Source organism: Cebidichthys violaceus, unplaced genomic scaffold, assembly GCF_023349555.1.
Source record: "Cebidichthys violaceus isolate CVI_PGR_0920_01 unplaced genomic scaffold, fCebVio1.0.p SCAF_114, whole genome shotgun sequence".
NCBI classification, from domain to species: Eukaryota; Metazoa; Chordata; class Actinopteri; order Perciformes; family Stichaeidae; genus Cebidichthys; species Cebidichthys violaceus.
Genome location: NW_027176279.1, coordinates 23,415 through 38,403, shown reverse-complemented (window position 1 = coordinate 38,403; position 14,989 = coordinate 23,415). Strand labels below are relative to the sequence as shown.

The window sequence follows — 14,989 nt, the reverse complement described above, 5'->3', positions numbered from 1 at the left end:
ATTGCTCAAGTGAAGAGAAGACAATGGCAGAAGAAACTAAGAAGTAAGATTTGGTTGTGTCGTTAATGTTCCCTTCAGTGGATTTCTCTGCATTTTGAGTTGAAGAATTCCTTATTTCAATGTTAATGAAATGTTCATTTCAATAATAATTCAATGTCCAACCTTTTGTCATCATCTTGAAGGTCCCCACAGGTGGAACATCTGGGTCATCACCAACACCAGAGGATGGACTTTCAGGGGATAATATCTCTGTGTTGCTCTCAAAGTCCAGGCTTGTTTCCTATAAGGGAAAAACAAAACAATATAAAGCACTGGCAGTAGTTACTGTTATACATTGAAGAAGGATATGAAACCCTTGTAGTTTTAAGTAAAGGTACATGATAACAACACAGCGGTGAATGTATGGTTGGGACCATGTTTGCCATTTTTTCCCATGTGATGAAAATATGACAACCTAACTCATTCTGATACAAACTGTACATTATAAAAAAGTGAATGGGCTGCAAACAAGCAGATATCAAGAGTAGATACATGCTGCAAGTTCCAAATGCAGTAGATTTTCCCATTAGTAACAATGGCAAAGTAAAATGTGAGGCGCTGCCCAGGTGTAGACATTGTAGCCAAATGTTAGGTTTGGTGAATGCATATAGCTTGCACACAACCACTAATGAATTATTTTGTCTCAAAACACCCACAACTCAAATATAGTGCAATCTCATTGTAGCTGCACATATAGCTGGGGCTCTACCCAATGTCATTTTTTGACATTTGTTTGAGGTTTACGGATGAAGCTCAGAATGTCTGTCATCTGCTTATGTCGTCATCACCCAAAAAATGTATTTCTCAAACAAAATTGTCATTGAATGAAGTGATTCATCAAATGAAATGAGGTAGTCCTTTTTATTAAATGAACTTCCTTGAATGAAAATAACTTTTGTTCACAAAATGACATAACAATAGGTGCAGAGTGCCGTGGTGCTTGCTGTCAATGAGAGAGAGAGTGACAGAGAGAGGGGAAGGGAAGGTAAAAGGTGGACTATTGCATGCAATGTTCCTTTAACTTTCTTTTGCTATACTGAATAGTTTGAAGCTTTTAAGCATCATTCATAACGTTGACACTCAAGTTACTAATATTAATAACTTACAGAAACATTGAATGCAATAGTACACCTTTCACCTTCTTTCTCACTCACACACACACAGCGAGTGACGCAGTCCTCATCTCTGTAATTGTCCAGTCCAAAACTCAAAATTGATTGAAAAAAGAACATGTTTTATTGAACAAACTATTGTGCATCAATCCATATTTTTTGGAGTTAAGGCTTTCGCTTTCGATTATACGCAAATCTTTTATTTGCGTATAATAGTTGTGTAGAATGGAGTTTGTAGTTTGTAAAAATGTGTTAGATTGTACGTTTTACCCAGATCTTTTATTTTTTGGGGGGATATTCATATTCATATTCATAAATTGTACACATGCATAAATGGACTTTTTTCGACGGTAAATGCTACAGCGGACCCGAATTCGGGTCCGTCGGGCTTTAACACAATGAATGAATAGACATGCAAAAAAAAAAAAAAGCAGTGGAGAATTCAAATGTTGATTTAGAATTTGCCTATCATCTTTTATGATTGAAGATTTGAAGCTTCCAACTCTACAGTACAGCCAGCAAGTAATCATTTCTGATTACCTGGGTGGATACTTGCATTGTAACTGGCAAGTAACAATAACAGGGTGAAGTAAACTATTAGGAGGCCTGTCATTAGGGACAGGACCAGTTCAAAGGGTTTGTTTGACACTTACCAAGCTCGTGGAAGCTGCAAGTGGCTCAGATGAAAGTTCTGATAGTGATGAGATCTCCCCATCTTTGTTTGGACTTCCTGAGGGCTAAAACAGCAGGGAGAGAGGCAGATACAGAGGACACATGTATTCGCATTTCTCAAGAAAATGAGTTTCAGAAAGAGAAAAATAGAAAAAGTGTTTAGTGTGTCAACATTAAAAATTGCAGTTCTCTGTCTCTCCCTTCGCCCTTTCTAATTGTTTCACTGCTATGAACTGGTCTGCTTGCATCAAGGAGAGAAAGAGAAAAAGAAAGAGACACACCGAGAGATAGAGATAGTTTGTGTGTGTGTGTGAGAGAGAAGAGGAGAGTGTGCATGATAGAGCTAGTTGTCATGGAGAGCTAATTAAACCTTTAAATGTGTTTGTTAAAGAATGGGGTTTGATGTTTAATTTCCAATTCAATTTGTTTCTTATATAAATGTATTATTTGTTCAAGTATTTGTTTCATTACACTTCTGTTGAGCTTTATTAACACATAGTTTAGTCATGGTGTGGTGACTGTGGCTAAGTGGAGAGCAGGGCCGTCCTTCAATCAGAGGATCGGCAGTTTGAACCCCGGCTCCTGCTCCACCAGTCGCATGTCGATGTGTCCTTGAGCAAGACACTTCACCCTGAAATGTCTCCCGTAGCTGTGCCTACGGTGTGATAGAATCTGAATTGGAAGTCGCTTTGGATAAAAGCGTCTGCTAAATCACTGTCATGTAATGTGTGAGTTTTTCAGGTCAAAGAGGCAAAGTATATAGAATTTGGGGGAAGATATGCATTTCCATCTATATATAACATACCAGCCATGAAGGCCAGGTTAAAGTAACCTATCAGGAGGCTGTCATATGGGACAAACTAAAAGCACTACTTGTTTGACACTTACCAAACACTTGGAAGACTCCAGTAGCTCAGATGGAAGGCTTGGTGTTGATGAGGTCTCCCTCTCTGGGTTTGGACTTCCTGAGGACTAAACACCAGAGACAAACACATATTACCATTTCTCCAGAACAAGACGTTCACAAAGAGCTGAAGAGCCAGATCTCTACACTCATACACACATTTTCTTTATTACTAAAACTAAAACATAATGTGCAGGAGGCCCCATTGAAAAGTCTTTGTAATTTAAGATCAGATGTTCAAGTCTTGGTTCTATGAATACTGTATCACTTTTTAAAGAGCCCCACCATCATTACCTGCATTTGGTGTTTTTCATATTCCATGTGCCTGAATAAGCATTGATTGTGATGCTTCCTCAGGCGATCTAAGCGTGCGCTCAGCCTGGTGGATGGTGCACTCTGTCTGCAGGAGGTTAAACACAGAACAGTTGATGTGACGTCTATTTACCTAGAGATCCATCACTTTTAACTTCTAATAGAAATATCTGTCATTTGAGGTGTGACCAGCTCTACAGTTAACCTGGCTATATTTAAGTCAAGAAAACTTCATGTTTACAGCTTGTGGAGATAAAGTGAATCAAGTCCATGCTTGAACCTATTCAAAGTAATAATCTTCCATACTTAAACACTTGTTATAGAGATAATAAACTGGCTTGAGTGAAGTTCAAGAAGCTCTAGTCAGTGTGTTAACCTGCACTTAATTCATCAGCTTACAGTGGCTTTCTCCAGTCAGCTGGCTTCTTAACTGGCATGACTGTCAACAAGAAGTATGGTTTCTGGGGACAGGGTAGTGGATTTCAGAGACCAGTGCAGGTAACGCTAAACGGGTTTCTAGCCTGCTTCTTACATGAGTGAGCACTTGCAGAACAGATGGAGCGGATGAAAGCAAAGATCTTTAATCGAAACGATGCGTCCTCGTATTTAAAATAGCTGCAACCAAAGTCCGACTGAAACTTAAAGTAACAAAGCAGACTAAGTCCGTTTCCACTAGTGCCCAACTGACTGTTTCTACATTTAGACCCGTTCATCGTTGAGAGGCTCTCTGTCTAACTCACTGCGCAGTTCGGCTCCGACACGACCCCCCCCCCCCACACACACACACACACACACACACACACACACGCCGCCAGCAGCGTCTATCAGTAATAATTTGATAAGTAATTATAAAAAATATTCGAAATTCAAGTCTGTTACTGATCTGCAGAACTATGTAATAACCTGGTTACCTGGTGCATGCAAACACATTGGGAAGAGTAATTGAACAAAATAAGTTATGGTAACTTGAGATACTCAATATAAAAAGCTAATGATAGCTACTGGTGGCTGTAAAGTAGCAGGTGAAAAAGCTTTTATTTAAATATTTTATTAGCAGTCCATAATCTGGAAAATGCTGACAACATAGTCCAATGCTGGCGGGAAGCTATGTCACGTTAGCATAACCATCCCATGCTAATATACAATTGAGTGAGATTTTGGCCGCAAACATGTGCTTAGCCGAACAAATATCAACTAAAACGGTTAACGGTTTAGTTTTATGTAATGTTACTTACTTTGTTGTCATTTGTTTACCCTTCTTGGGCATCAGTTGCGTTTCTGTCCTGTGCGGCCTGCTGCTGATGCGTCGTGATCCTTCTGATTGTCATCAGGAAGGAGAAACTTATAGACTGCGGCGAGTGGGGGGTGGGGACAGGTGAACCGGGGAGCGCAAATGTCAGGAAAAGTGTGTTCCTCCCTCACTTCTTTGAGTCAGTGCAGAAATAGTACCATTGCATTGCTTAATTCGTGTTTCTTTAAAATATCAGTACTTCGAAAAAAAAAATATTTAAGCACATTTTGAATATCCTTATTTCTAAATTAATATTACAAAGTTGTGCTGATGTTGCAAACTATGTAAAAAAAACATAGCAAGTTGACGATCATAGTGTGCTGTATTAATAGTTTGGTATTGAATGCTTGTGTCTATAATTAATATTAATAAACATTATATAACGCATGTTCCTAATGTGTGTGTGTGTGTGTATATATATATATATATATATATATATATATATATATATATATATATATATATGTTTATATTGCAGGTCATTTGGAGCAAGCAGAGTGGAGTTATGAATTTTTCACACACTTACCCATGGCTCCCATTCAATAAGAGGATTTTTTTCGCATTTTCGGGGGCGGGTTCACACACGCTGTGAGCATTTGTGTCAGCGGCAAGAAGGATGGACATGGATGATGAGCTCTATGATGTGGGCACCAAAAACACAACCAATCTCCTGGATAAATTTTAAATATATGAACAACTGACGGATTTCATGCATGCGGATGTGCACGTGCCTGTGCACTGCACCACGGGTGGTAGTCGGGTTCAAGAAACTTCAAGGCTTGCAGGGTGGCCTTCACTATCCTACTACCACGCCTCTTCCCGAACACACTCAAGGACCATTACCATTTTCTGAAGAAACATATGGATATGGGCACTTACAGCCACTAGCTGGGGCGACGAGCTCACTAGGCTAAGATGGTTGTCTGGGAACCGGAGGGTCGGCAGTTCGATCCTTGGCTGGGACGTGAGCTGAGTCGAAGTATCCTTGAGCAAGACACTGTCCCCCTAGCGGCTCCCCGGGCGCCTGTCATGGGCAGCCCACTGCTCCCTGGTACAGGGATGGGTCAAATGCAGAGAAAAAATTTCCCTCAACGGGATAAATATAGTGTAATAAATAAATAATAAATAAATAAGATGGCAAAAGGGCACTGCGAAATGTAGTTGGACACACTTTAGGATATGTGGATGATAGCTTCCATCTTGTAATGATGGAAAGACCCCAGGCTTTTTAGGAAAGACCTGTACAACGTAATGGCCAATGTTGAAAACAGTCACTTACAACTTCAAGAAGTTGCTGAACAGCATCTCTGCTACAAAGTCAGGCCCACTGTCCAGAAACAGGGCTCTGGCGACACGGCAAAGTACCATGTGTTGCGGCAGGACCTCACCTTCATCCTGTCCTTGTTCGACAAGGCAGTTGAGGAGGTCAATCCTCCCTTATTACCCCTATACCTAACCCAACCCTAACCCTACATGTCATTTTTTACTAACCCTAACCGTTTTCGGACTCTTTGGTACTGGAAGCCCCCACGCTACGTCAAGGCAGAGTCCATGTGGAGTTTTTTTATTTTTATTTTTTTAAATAATAAAAATAATAATTCTAGAAATTATAGGTGTTTCATCTTCTGGAGGACTTATTTACAAAGGGTTGCAGTTACTTTTCTTGTTTGTTTCAACAGAACATTATACATTACCACTGCAAACTTGAACAACAAAAATGAAAATTACAACATCAAAAATTCCAAACTTCAACAAAATTGACTACATTAACTGTGTTTACTGTCTTCATCTAATTTTTGTCCATGACTTTTCTCTTCTGTGTAATGTTTACTCATGTCTCTTGTCTATCTTTCTTACATTATCACTGTCTGTCTTTCTTCTGCACTGTTCTCCTCTTTGCTCTGAACGCCTCAAATCATCTGGCTGGTATCTTCTCTTGTGAACATCGTTTAAGGTACTCTTTGTATGCCGTTTTGGTTGTTGTCCCTTTGTCCGTGTTCATCAGCGAAATCTCCAAATCGGTCCAAGCTTTGCTCGTTTTGGCCGGCAGGTACTTTGCCTGTGAACTCGCCATTGGCTTGATGTCATCTTGATCGCACACAGCCTGAACATCTTCAGGCACGATGTTAACTTTATGGGCTGTAATTTATGAATGTTTCCTGGAAAGAACATTTGGTACCAATTAAGAAAGAGACTTTGTGCATTTATAACACACACATACATACATATCTTTATAATATGTTTTATTTTAGTTTAACCTGGAGGGTATTTTAGTCAATACACGCACACAAATAAAATTAAATATATGGCAAATAAAGTTTCTAATAATAACTTAATGACGATTTAAATGAAGTTATTTTTTTTTTTTTACAATAATTACAACCAAATCACATTCGTCTTTCCAGGAAACTGTCAAAGAAATTATTAGAAAAAGTACAGACCTGTAAGATTAAAAGGTAATGCTTCATTTCATGGGTCCATCATTTCTGAATAATTTATAATATTTTACAAAAAGTCTCCTGGAAAGAAATGAATATTCTTTCCAGGAAATGTTATTATCTATAATTATAGACCCATAAAATCAAACGTTACGTAAATCGATCAATAAATAAATCACAATACACACAAACTGTACAGTTTCCCAGTGCTTCACATAAAACCATTAAAAGCATCAACACTTAAGGCAAAAGAAAAGGAGATTTAAAAAACAATTAATAACTTTCATTGAAACATTAAAACAATACAAAGCAGTGTAAGAAATAAAATACTGTAGTAAAATGCAGGAAATTGTTAACATTTTAAATATACGTCCTAATCACTCTTGACAAGTTCAACAGTAGATGGGGGATATGTGGCTACAAATGGGAGGTCAGAGGTCCCTGCTGTAGCTTGAGTTTGCTGAAAGGGCCTGTGACATTTTTTTTTTGTGACAATTGATAAAAGGGTTTTGCCTTTGACTAAAGGGTAGCTTTGGTTGGGGTCCTATGCCTCCTAGGCACTGGCAGGGTTAGGTTCGTTTAGGGGCGCGGCCCTCCTAAGAGGGCCACGAGGGGCACTGGCACAAGGGGGCTGCCCTTTAAAAAAAGCTTTGATAAAAGACTCCTAAAATAAATGAGAAAAAGGAATAAAAGAATAAATTATTAAAAGTTGTTTTTTAATAAAAATAATAATAATAGTTTCAAACCATTTAAGAAATAAAAATCAAATCAAAACTAAGAGCTGTAATAAAAAGAGGTTACAACAACCTAAAACCCAACAAAATAGAAATAAAGGAATACAATATTAAAGATTATTTTTTAATAAAATAACAATAAGAGTTTAAAAACAATTAAGAAATAAAACATTTTTGGCCACGGTCGTGTCAACTAATCCTTCTAGGTCTTTGTGACCCTGGAGGGCGACCAGCAGTAGGTGAACTCTCCATCGTCTCCGTACTGGTCGAGTCCTCCGAGGAAGATCTGGTCTGGATCGCAGTCCTTCAAATGGATCAATTTGCCCAGGCCCGTCAGGAAGGCAGCGTGGCGGTTGGATCCGTACTCGTTTGACAGGATGGCGACCTCATTGCTGACCTGACCGGCTCTGACAAACACTACTCGCATTATGAGGAGGTGTCTGGTCCAGGACCTTCACAACGCAGTCAATCACCTGAGTTTTGGGCAGCAGCAGAGGCTTGTTCGCTTCGTTTCCAAAGAAAGGGGAGTGGTACAGCTAGAGGAACACGAAACTGGGGCTCAGTGTTAAAACAGCTTCGCAGCAGAGCACCCACCAGCGGGGCAGTCGGAGAGGGAATGTTTAAGGGAGAGGAGGTTAAAAGTTAAAACAGGATAAGAGCTCCATGTTCCCCCCAGCCGGGGGGGGGGTGGGGGTGGGGGGGGGGTGGGGTACAGGTCCATCCACTGAAAGAAACCCTCGCTTTAAAAGACTGGAAATAAAATTCATAAAAACAGACAGCAGGGGATAAAAGAACAAGAACAAAATAATACATTGTGTTTCCTTAATAAATATATAAATAAAAACATAAATATAACACAATATATAACAAAATAAATTATAAAACACAACAAGAGTATAAATACACAGACACCACATCTAAAAGGTAAGTGCTTTAAAACTGGGCTGAGGGGAAAAAAAGGGGGGAAAGTAAAACCATGCAAAAGGATAAGGAAACACTGGTTAAAGGGATAAGTGCTTTAAAAATGTGTAAAATTGTGCCAAATAAAATCATCCCATGTCTGCCGTTAAAAGATTATAATGAATTAATACAATAACATAGCATATTTCTTTGCTTTGTTTCCACTGACCGTTACTTTAAGTCTCTTCTTAAAATCCTGAAATCCACAGATGAATGATGCTACTTAGTCTATTCTGATAAATCCCTGCTGTGATACATCATAACGTATTGTATTGTAATTCCTAATAATAACTTAATAAAATACAAATATTTATCGCTGCAGTTCTTTTACATTCCTTAATGCCAGTTAACAACTAATTTGAATACAGTGATATTTATATTATTTAATGTAGAGGCTCAGCTCATCATGTCACCATGTTATCTTGAGAGTTTAGATAGTAGATAGATAGATAGATGGATGGATGGATGGATAGATAGATACTTTATTCATCCTGCAATGGGACTTAAAACTTCATATTTCCCCTGTACCATGTTATCTCTGCTGTGAGCTAATTTAGTGTGCTACTGGAAGAGAGCATGTGGCAATTGTCTGCAATAATTGAATATCATAAGTGAGGGATACTTCTGTAGGCTCACCTAGCATAAGTGTTGTGAGCTAAAAAGAGTAACCTGATAATAAAAAACCCGCTTGCTTAATCGTAGCATCAGCTGCAGCATTTCCTGTTGAAATGGGATCAGAAGCGTTAGTGTGAACATCACATTTCATAACACAGACAGTTTTAGGGAATACCTTCTTTACTTGTCATCTGAATATAAGAAGTCTTCCTAGCAACTATGACAAATTAATTCATTATTTGTCTTTACTTAAGCATGAATTTGCATTTATTGGCCTGTCAGAAACATGGTTTACTGAGGACTCTAGATACATCTTTAAAATAACAAAATACAGTTCAGTTCACCATGCAAGAGAGGATGGATCTGGAGGTGGAATATCTCTGTTTATTCATGGTGACTTTCAATTCAAAATGTTGTCTTTACTCTAGTTACTTTTTCCTCTTATTCATAAAGCAACAAGAGTTACATGAGTTCTGTATTCACGATTAATAGAGCTAAACATATTAATAAAATAATGGATAATACATCGTTCCACAGTAATGTTAGGCACATCTAATGTATTAATCTAATCTAATATGTGAAACGGCAGAAAGGAACCATGAGCTCCCCATGTTCGTGAGTCTAAACTGATGTCATGTAAACGTCTCTTTCGTCCACGTCTAGTTTAGGTAGTCCAAGTGTCGGAGCTGACAGTAAAGCGTCCTTTATGTCATTAAAGGCAGCAGTCGAGCAGTCAGTCCAGGTCAGTTTGTTCTGAGCAGAAAGATGTTTACCATGAATCATAGAAGAGAGGGATGCCTCTCTTTCTGAGAAGTTTAGGATCCACTGATCTAATATGACGTCATTCATATAAAGCTCATCATTTGTTTCTTAGTTGTGTTTTAGGCACATTTTGAATTGCCTGTATTCTCTTGGGAGAGAGGGTTTTGCCCTCTGCTGTGATCACATGTCCCAGATATGAAACTATCCAGAGCAAATTTCAATTTGACGGATAGCCTTGTGACCATTTGCAGCCAACATTTAAGTAGGATAACTGTAATTGTAAATTACTCTAATCTGCATGCTTCTTCTGTTGGGCTGCAAATCATGATGTCATCAACATATTGTAACAAGGCAGAACCATTTGGTAACAATAAATCAGCCAGATTGTCTCTCAAGACACTGTTTAACGCCAGGGCATTCTGGATATCCCTGAGGACACCGGGTCCCTTTAAATTAGAAGCTACCCAAAAGTGACTCTTTGTGCACAGGTACAGAAATTAAAATATTAAAAAAAAACATTGGCCAAGTCGAAGATGGAGAAACTGTGTCTGGAGGGATGAGATACACAAGTGTGTGCACAAAGGTTCAAACTATTTCTAATATACACATATACACAAGTGTTTGCATGAAGGTTGTGAGGAATTTAAGTTTAGAAGTACAATAGTTTGATTTAAAGCACACCTAAAGAAAGTATAAAATATCATATGTTCACAAAATATTCACTTATGAAATGTATAATAGGTTTACAGTATATTCACTTGTAAAGGATAGTATAAGTGCAACATATATTACTTACAAAAGTGATAAACCACACAATCTTAATCAATTGAATGTATTAGACTAGAAGTATAGTAGTTGACTGTTTGGAGTAGAGAGAGGGCAAGGAGAGGAAGGGTGAGAGTTTCAGAGTTTTTCATGACCATATATGGAGATGTGATGGGTCGGAGGTGAATCGGCACCGCGGGAGACAGGACGGTGGTCAAGCGGGGGTCGGATGGACGAAGCTTTTACGAGGAGGTGGACCAACGGACATTACAAGGATCATCATATGGACCAATGGAGAGCATTGTCTGAGGCCAGGAGGAGACAATTGAATTTTAGCCAGCCACTGAAGTTGTTACTAGATTTTGAATGTAAACCGTTGACTTTTGGGTATAAAAACATTGTTCGGAGAGACGCTATTCAGTTCTTGGTGATCTTCTTTACTGTAAACTGGCGTTTGTTGGCCGGTTAGGGGGGTAGAGTGTTTGAACTCGGTTTCGCGATTCCTTACTGTCGACAGTGTAATTCAGTTTGTAATTGTCTTTTTAGCATTTGTGAATTATAAATACTTTTTCATTGTAAGCCGGATTCAGCTGATTTTTCTTAGCGTGACTTCGTTGCTCAAACAACAACGAAAGAGCGAGAGGTCCGCGGCCTCCTGCGAGCAGAGGTCCCACTCCATTACAATTTGGCGTCCCTGGGTGGGCATTTCTCAGTGGACCTCAGGACACGGACTGGACGAGGCGTTGACCGGCGATACCTTCGGGGCCCAACGGACGAAAGGTAGGCAGAACCTTTTTAATAAAATCTGTATAGTTATATAGGAAAAACTTAGCGAAGGTGTCGGGGGTCGGCGCTTCTGACGGCCGGATAAGAGGAGAAGCTGCAGGAGGCCGGTGAAGTATAATAACTTGAAATCTAAAGTGATGGGACTGTATTGAGTGCGGAAACACACTTACAAACTGATTACAAATTTGAGTGTGATGCATGTTTGTAAATACCGTCCAGACACCGAGCTGGACGAGAGAAAATATACCGGGACGTCCGTCAAGAGAACGGAGCGATCGCCGAGGAAAAAGCCTGGGGCTTAAAAGCACCGATTGATTAAACGATTAACAGTGAATTGCGGATAGATTACGCTCAACAGGTGACGATCTCTGAGTAGTCCTATACTGGCGTTCTGTGTTTAACAATGCGGGGGCTTATGTACTGGGTGGGAACGAATTAGTAACAGACGAAATATTGGCTGAGACTAGCAAAGCTAAGCCAACGAGGATTCGCCGTAACTCTGCCCGAAAAAGGGGGGGGGTTGATTCTCGGGTGGTAGTTCGCTGGTTTTGACTTGGGTCTAAGGAGACTGAATTCCGGGGAGGAACAGGGGAAAGTACATTGGGGATTTGTAGTTTAGTATCGTGTTTTCTTTTCAGAGCGAAGTCACGCTAACGAGTCAGTCTATTCTCCACCCGTGATGGGAGAGAATACTGATTGCTGAAGTGTGGTTTGCTGGTGTTGTATTCTCTGAGAGTGTCGCTGTGTTGTTTACATCACGTGATAAGAGAGAGTATAGTATTATAAATAAGGCTACTGAGTGGCTTAGATAATATAGAGTAGAATACATGGTGATTGAGTAAGGCGTGGATGTATTGGTTGTACTGGAGGCTGTAGGCTCTGGTGTCTAACCTTATATATTTAGATAAAAGAGGAGATTATGAGAAATAACCGGTACGTTGGTGAAAAGCCAAGTCCCGGTCTAGTGAAATAAAGAGTGTGTGTGGAGTACTGAGAGAAAGGTGGTTGAGCCCTTTGTTCTGTGAGAGGACTTCAGGCACATGTCTGTGGCCGGTAAAGTCTTTGTGTTAGCATCGAGATAGCTTGCAGCACATGTTCCCGGCTAATTAGGCTTTAGTTGTGTGTTAATTATTGGCTCATGCTAGTAGTTAGCTTAGCCTTTTGTTTTAGCCACGAGGCACGTGCTGTGAGCACATGGTTTTTGCAGAAAGTAGAACTACAAAAGTTTGCCCCCTATAGACCCGGAATAGTAAGTGCATTAGGACTACAGAAAGTCTGCCATCTGGTGGGCTGAAGAAGTAGGCACAAAATAGTTAAAAGGAAGTACATGTTTCAGATAATTACAGTAGGGTGAATTTTATAAGCATAAATTCAACATTTTGATTTAGTTGATGAAGTTAGTTTTTAATTAGATGTTTCTAATTATCACTGATACATTTAATTGTACTTGTTAGATAATTAAAACAATTTTAATCCAGTAATTGTTAAAATAATTGTAATTCAACGTTTTATATTTTATTGATAGTTTTGATTTCGCTTCTTCAATTGTAAGGCTGGTTTAATCCAATATTTTAATTTACGTTGTTGAATTTGAAATTGATCCTGAGTTTTGATTTCAATTACCATAGACCATTGAGATTTTGATTCGATATTTTAAATTTAAAATTAAAATTTTCAAGTTTTGGAGTTTTTAATTTTAATTTAGATTTTATATTAAAAAAAAATTGTTTTTATACATTTCCATTGCATACAGTTTTACACGGTCAGAATTACGATTAGAGAAGAGCTTCGTAGACAGTGAGAAGTGTGAGGTAAAAAATAAAGAAACAATAAAACAGATTAAAGATACTCCCAGGCTGCATGATGGTCACACTGAACACTAAGGAAATGGGTGGTTTCCGGAAGTGGTGGCCCCTACTGCTGATCACAGACGCAAGGTGTGGAAAGAGGCTGCAAGGGCAAGAAACGATGCCACTGCTGAGTATGAAGGAGCCAGTTTCACAAGCAAGCACGGCAAGAAAAGAGCCCTCGACAAAGAAGACAAAAGGTGCGCAGAGACCAAACGGCTGCTCACCTACTGGAAGGCAGTCGATCCGACCACCCCTGCATCTGCTGTGGGACTGCCTGAAGTCCTGAAACCAGAAGTGACAGATTTCAAACCCCATAAGGACATCACCAGTCTCGAACCGAACAACCCGGTCTACTCACCATTGTACCCGTCATTGCTAACGGAAGCACAGGCGCAGTCTGAGCTTCCCCCACCATATGATCAGAGGAAACGGAGAATGAACAATCCCTTCTTGGAAAACTTCTCAATCCAAGCACCCGTGCGCAAAATCAGGGGAGGAGAGTTGGACATGGAAACAGATGACGAAGGGGAAACTAGGAGAAGGATGAAGTCTAAATCCAAAGACCTAACCAAGTCTGTGTTGGAAATGATGCGGGAAGAAGTGAGAATATTGACTCAAGAACGAGAGAATCTAGACGGAGCAGGGCGCCAGGATTCCATCGTGAGCAGAGAAGGAGAAGAAAGTAATAAAGAGGGCTTGTGTAATTTGGAATCTGTGCGAGAACAAGATGCTGAAGGAAGTGAGCCCCAAAGTCAAGAAGAGAGCAGACTAGTGGAGATTGACACAGAATACGCATTGTATCGAATGGATGAAGAAAGAAGAGAGTTCGAAAGACTGAAACAGCAAGTACGTGCAGAGAAAGAAGAAGGGTACAGAAAGAAAGAAGAAAGAAGAAATGCAGATGTAAAGGCAGACCTCAGAGACCTAGAACGAACCTGTGCAAGTCTGCGACTAGAGGTAGAGCAAAGAAAAAGTAAAGTAGAGAAAACAAAGAAGAAGAAAGTTGAACAGAAGGACAAGGGTGAGAAGTTTGAGACGGAAGCAGTCCTGTACCTCAAACCTAGTAGATCAAAAACATCCTCAGATGACGATGACTATCCTAATAGCACTGACGAGGAAGATGGAAGTGAGGAGATGCAAGGAGCATCTGGAGGTCCTCAACCTCTCAGACGTTCCACCAGAGAAAAGAAGAAAACAAACCGCTATGCAAATTGGGTTTGTCCAGTAAGAGGTGAAATGTCAACATCATCTCCAGCCCAACAGTGCCCTCTGCTGGTGAAATCCAACGGACAAGCTGAGTTTGTGCCGTGGGGACATCGAGATATGAACATGCTACAGGAAGCACTGCCATCGCTGGGAGGAGGAGCCAACCCGTGGATCTGCCTCTTTGAAAAACTTACGGCAGCAGATAAATTGGCACTTGGAGACATACGGGCCATAATAGTTCGAGCGGAGGGAACAGTCAAAATAAATGCCCTGGAAGCAGGAACAGGAACGTCTGGCAGACCAGAAGAGACTCCATTCGATAATTTCCGAGGAATCTTTTGGAAAGTAATGCGAGAAATGTGGCCTACAAGACCAAACATGGCTGCTCTCACTGGAATGAAGATGAAACCAGAGGAGGAGATGCATCAGTATCTAAAAAGAGTGGAATCAGAGTGGTATATGGCCACAGGGGGGAGACATGACAGCAGTGAACCTACAATGGTAGTATGGCGAGATGTAGTACGGAAAGGCCTGCCCCTACCA

At 40.0% G+C, this 14,989-nt stretch overlaps 1 pseudogene; it reads right to left on the bottom strand.

Moving 5' to 3' along the window:
• Positions 1-275, bottom strand: part of LOC137868503 (serine/threonine-protein kinase pim-3-like) — a 65,933-nt pseudogene extending 65,658 nt beyond the window's left edge.
• Between the last annotated feature and the right edge of the window lie 14,714 nt (positions 276-14,989).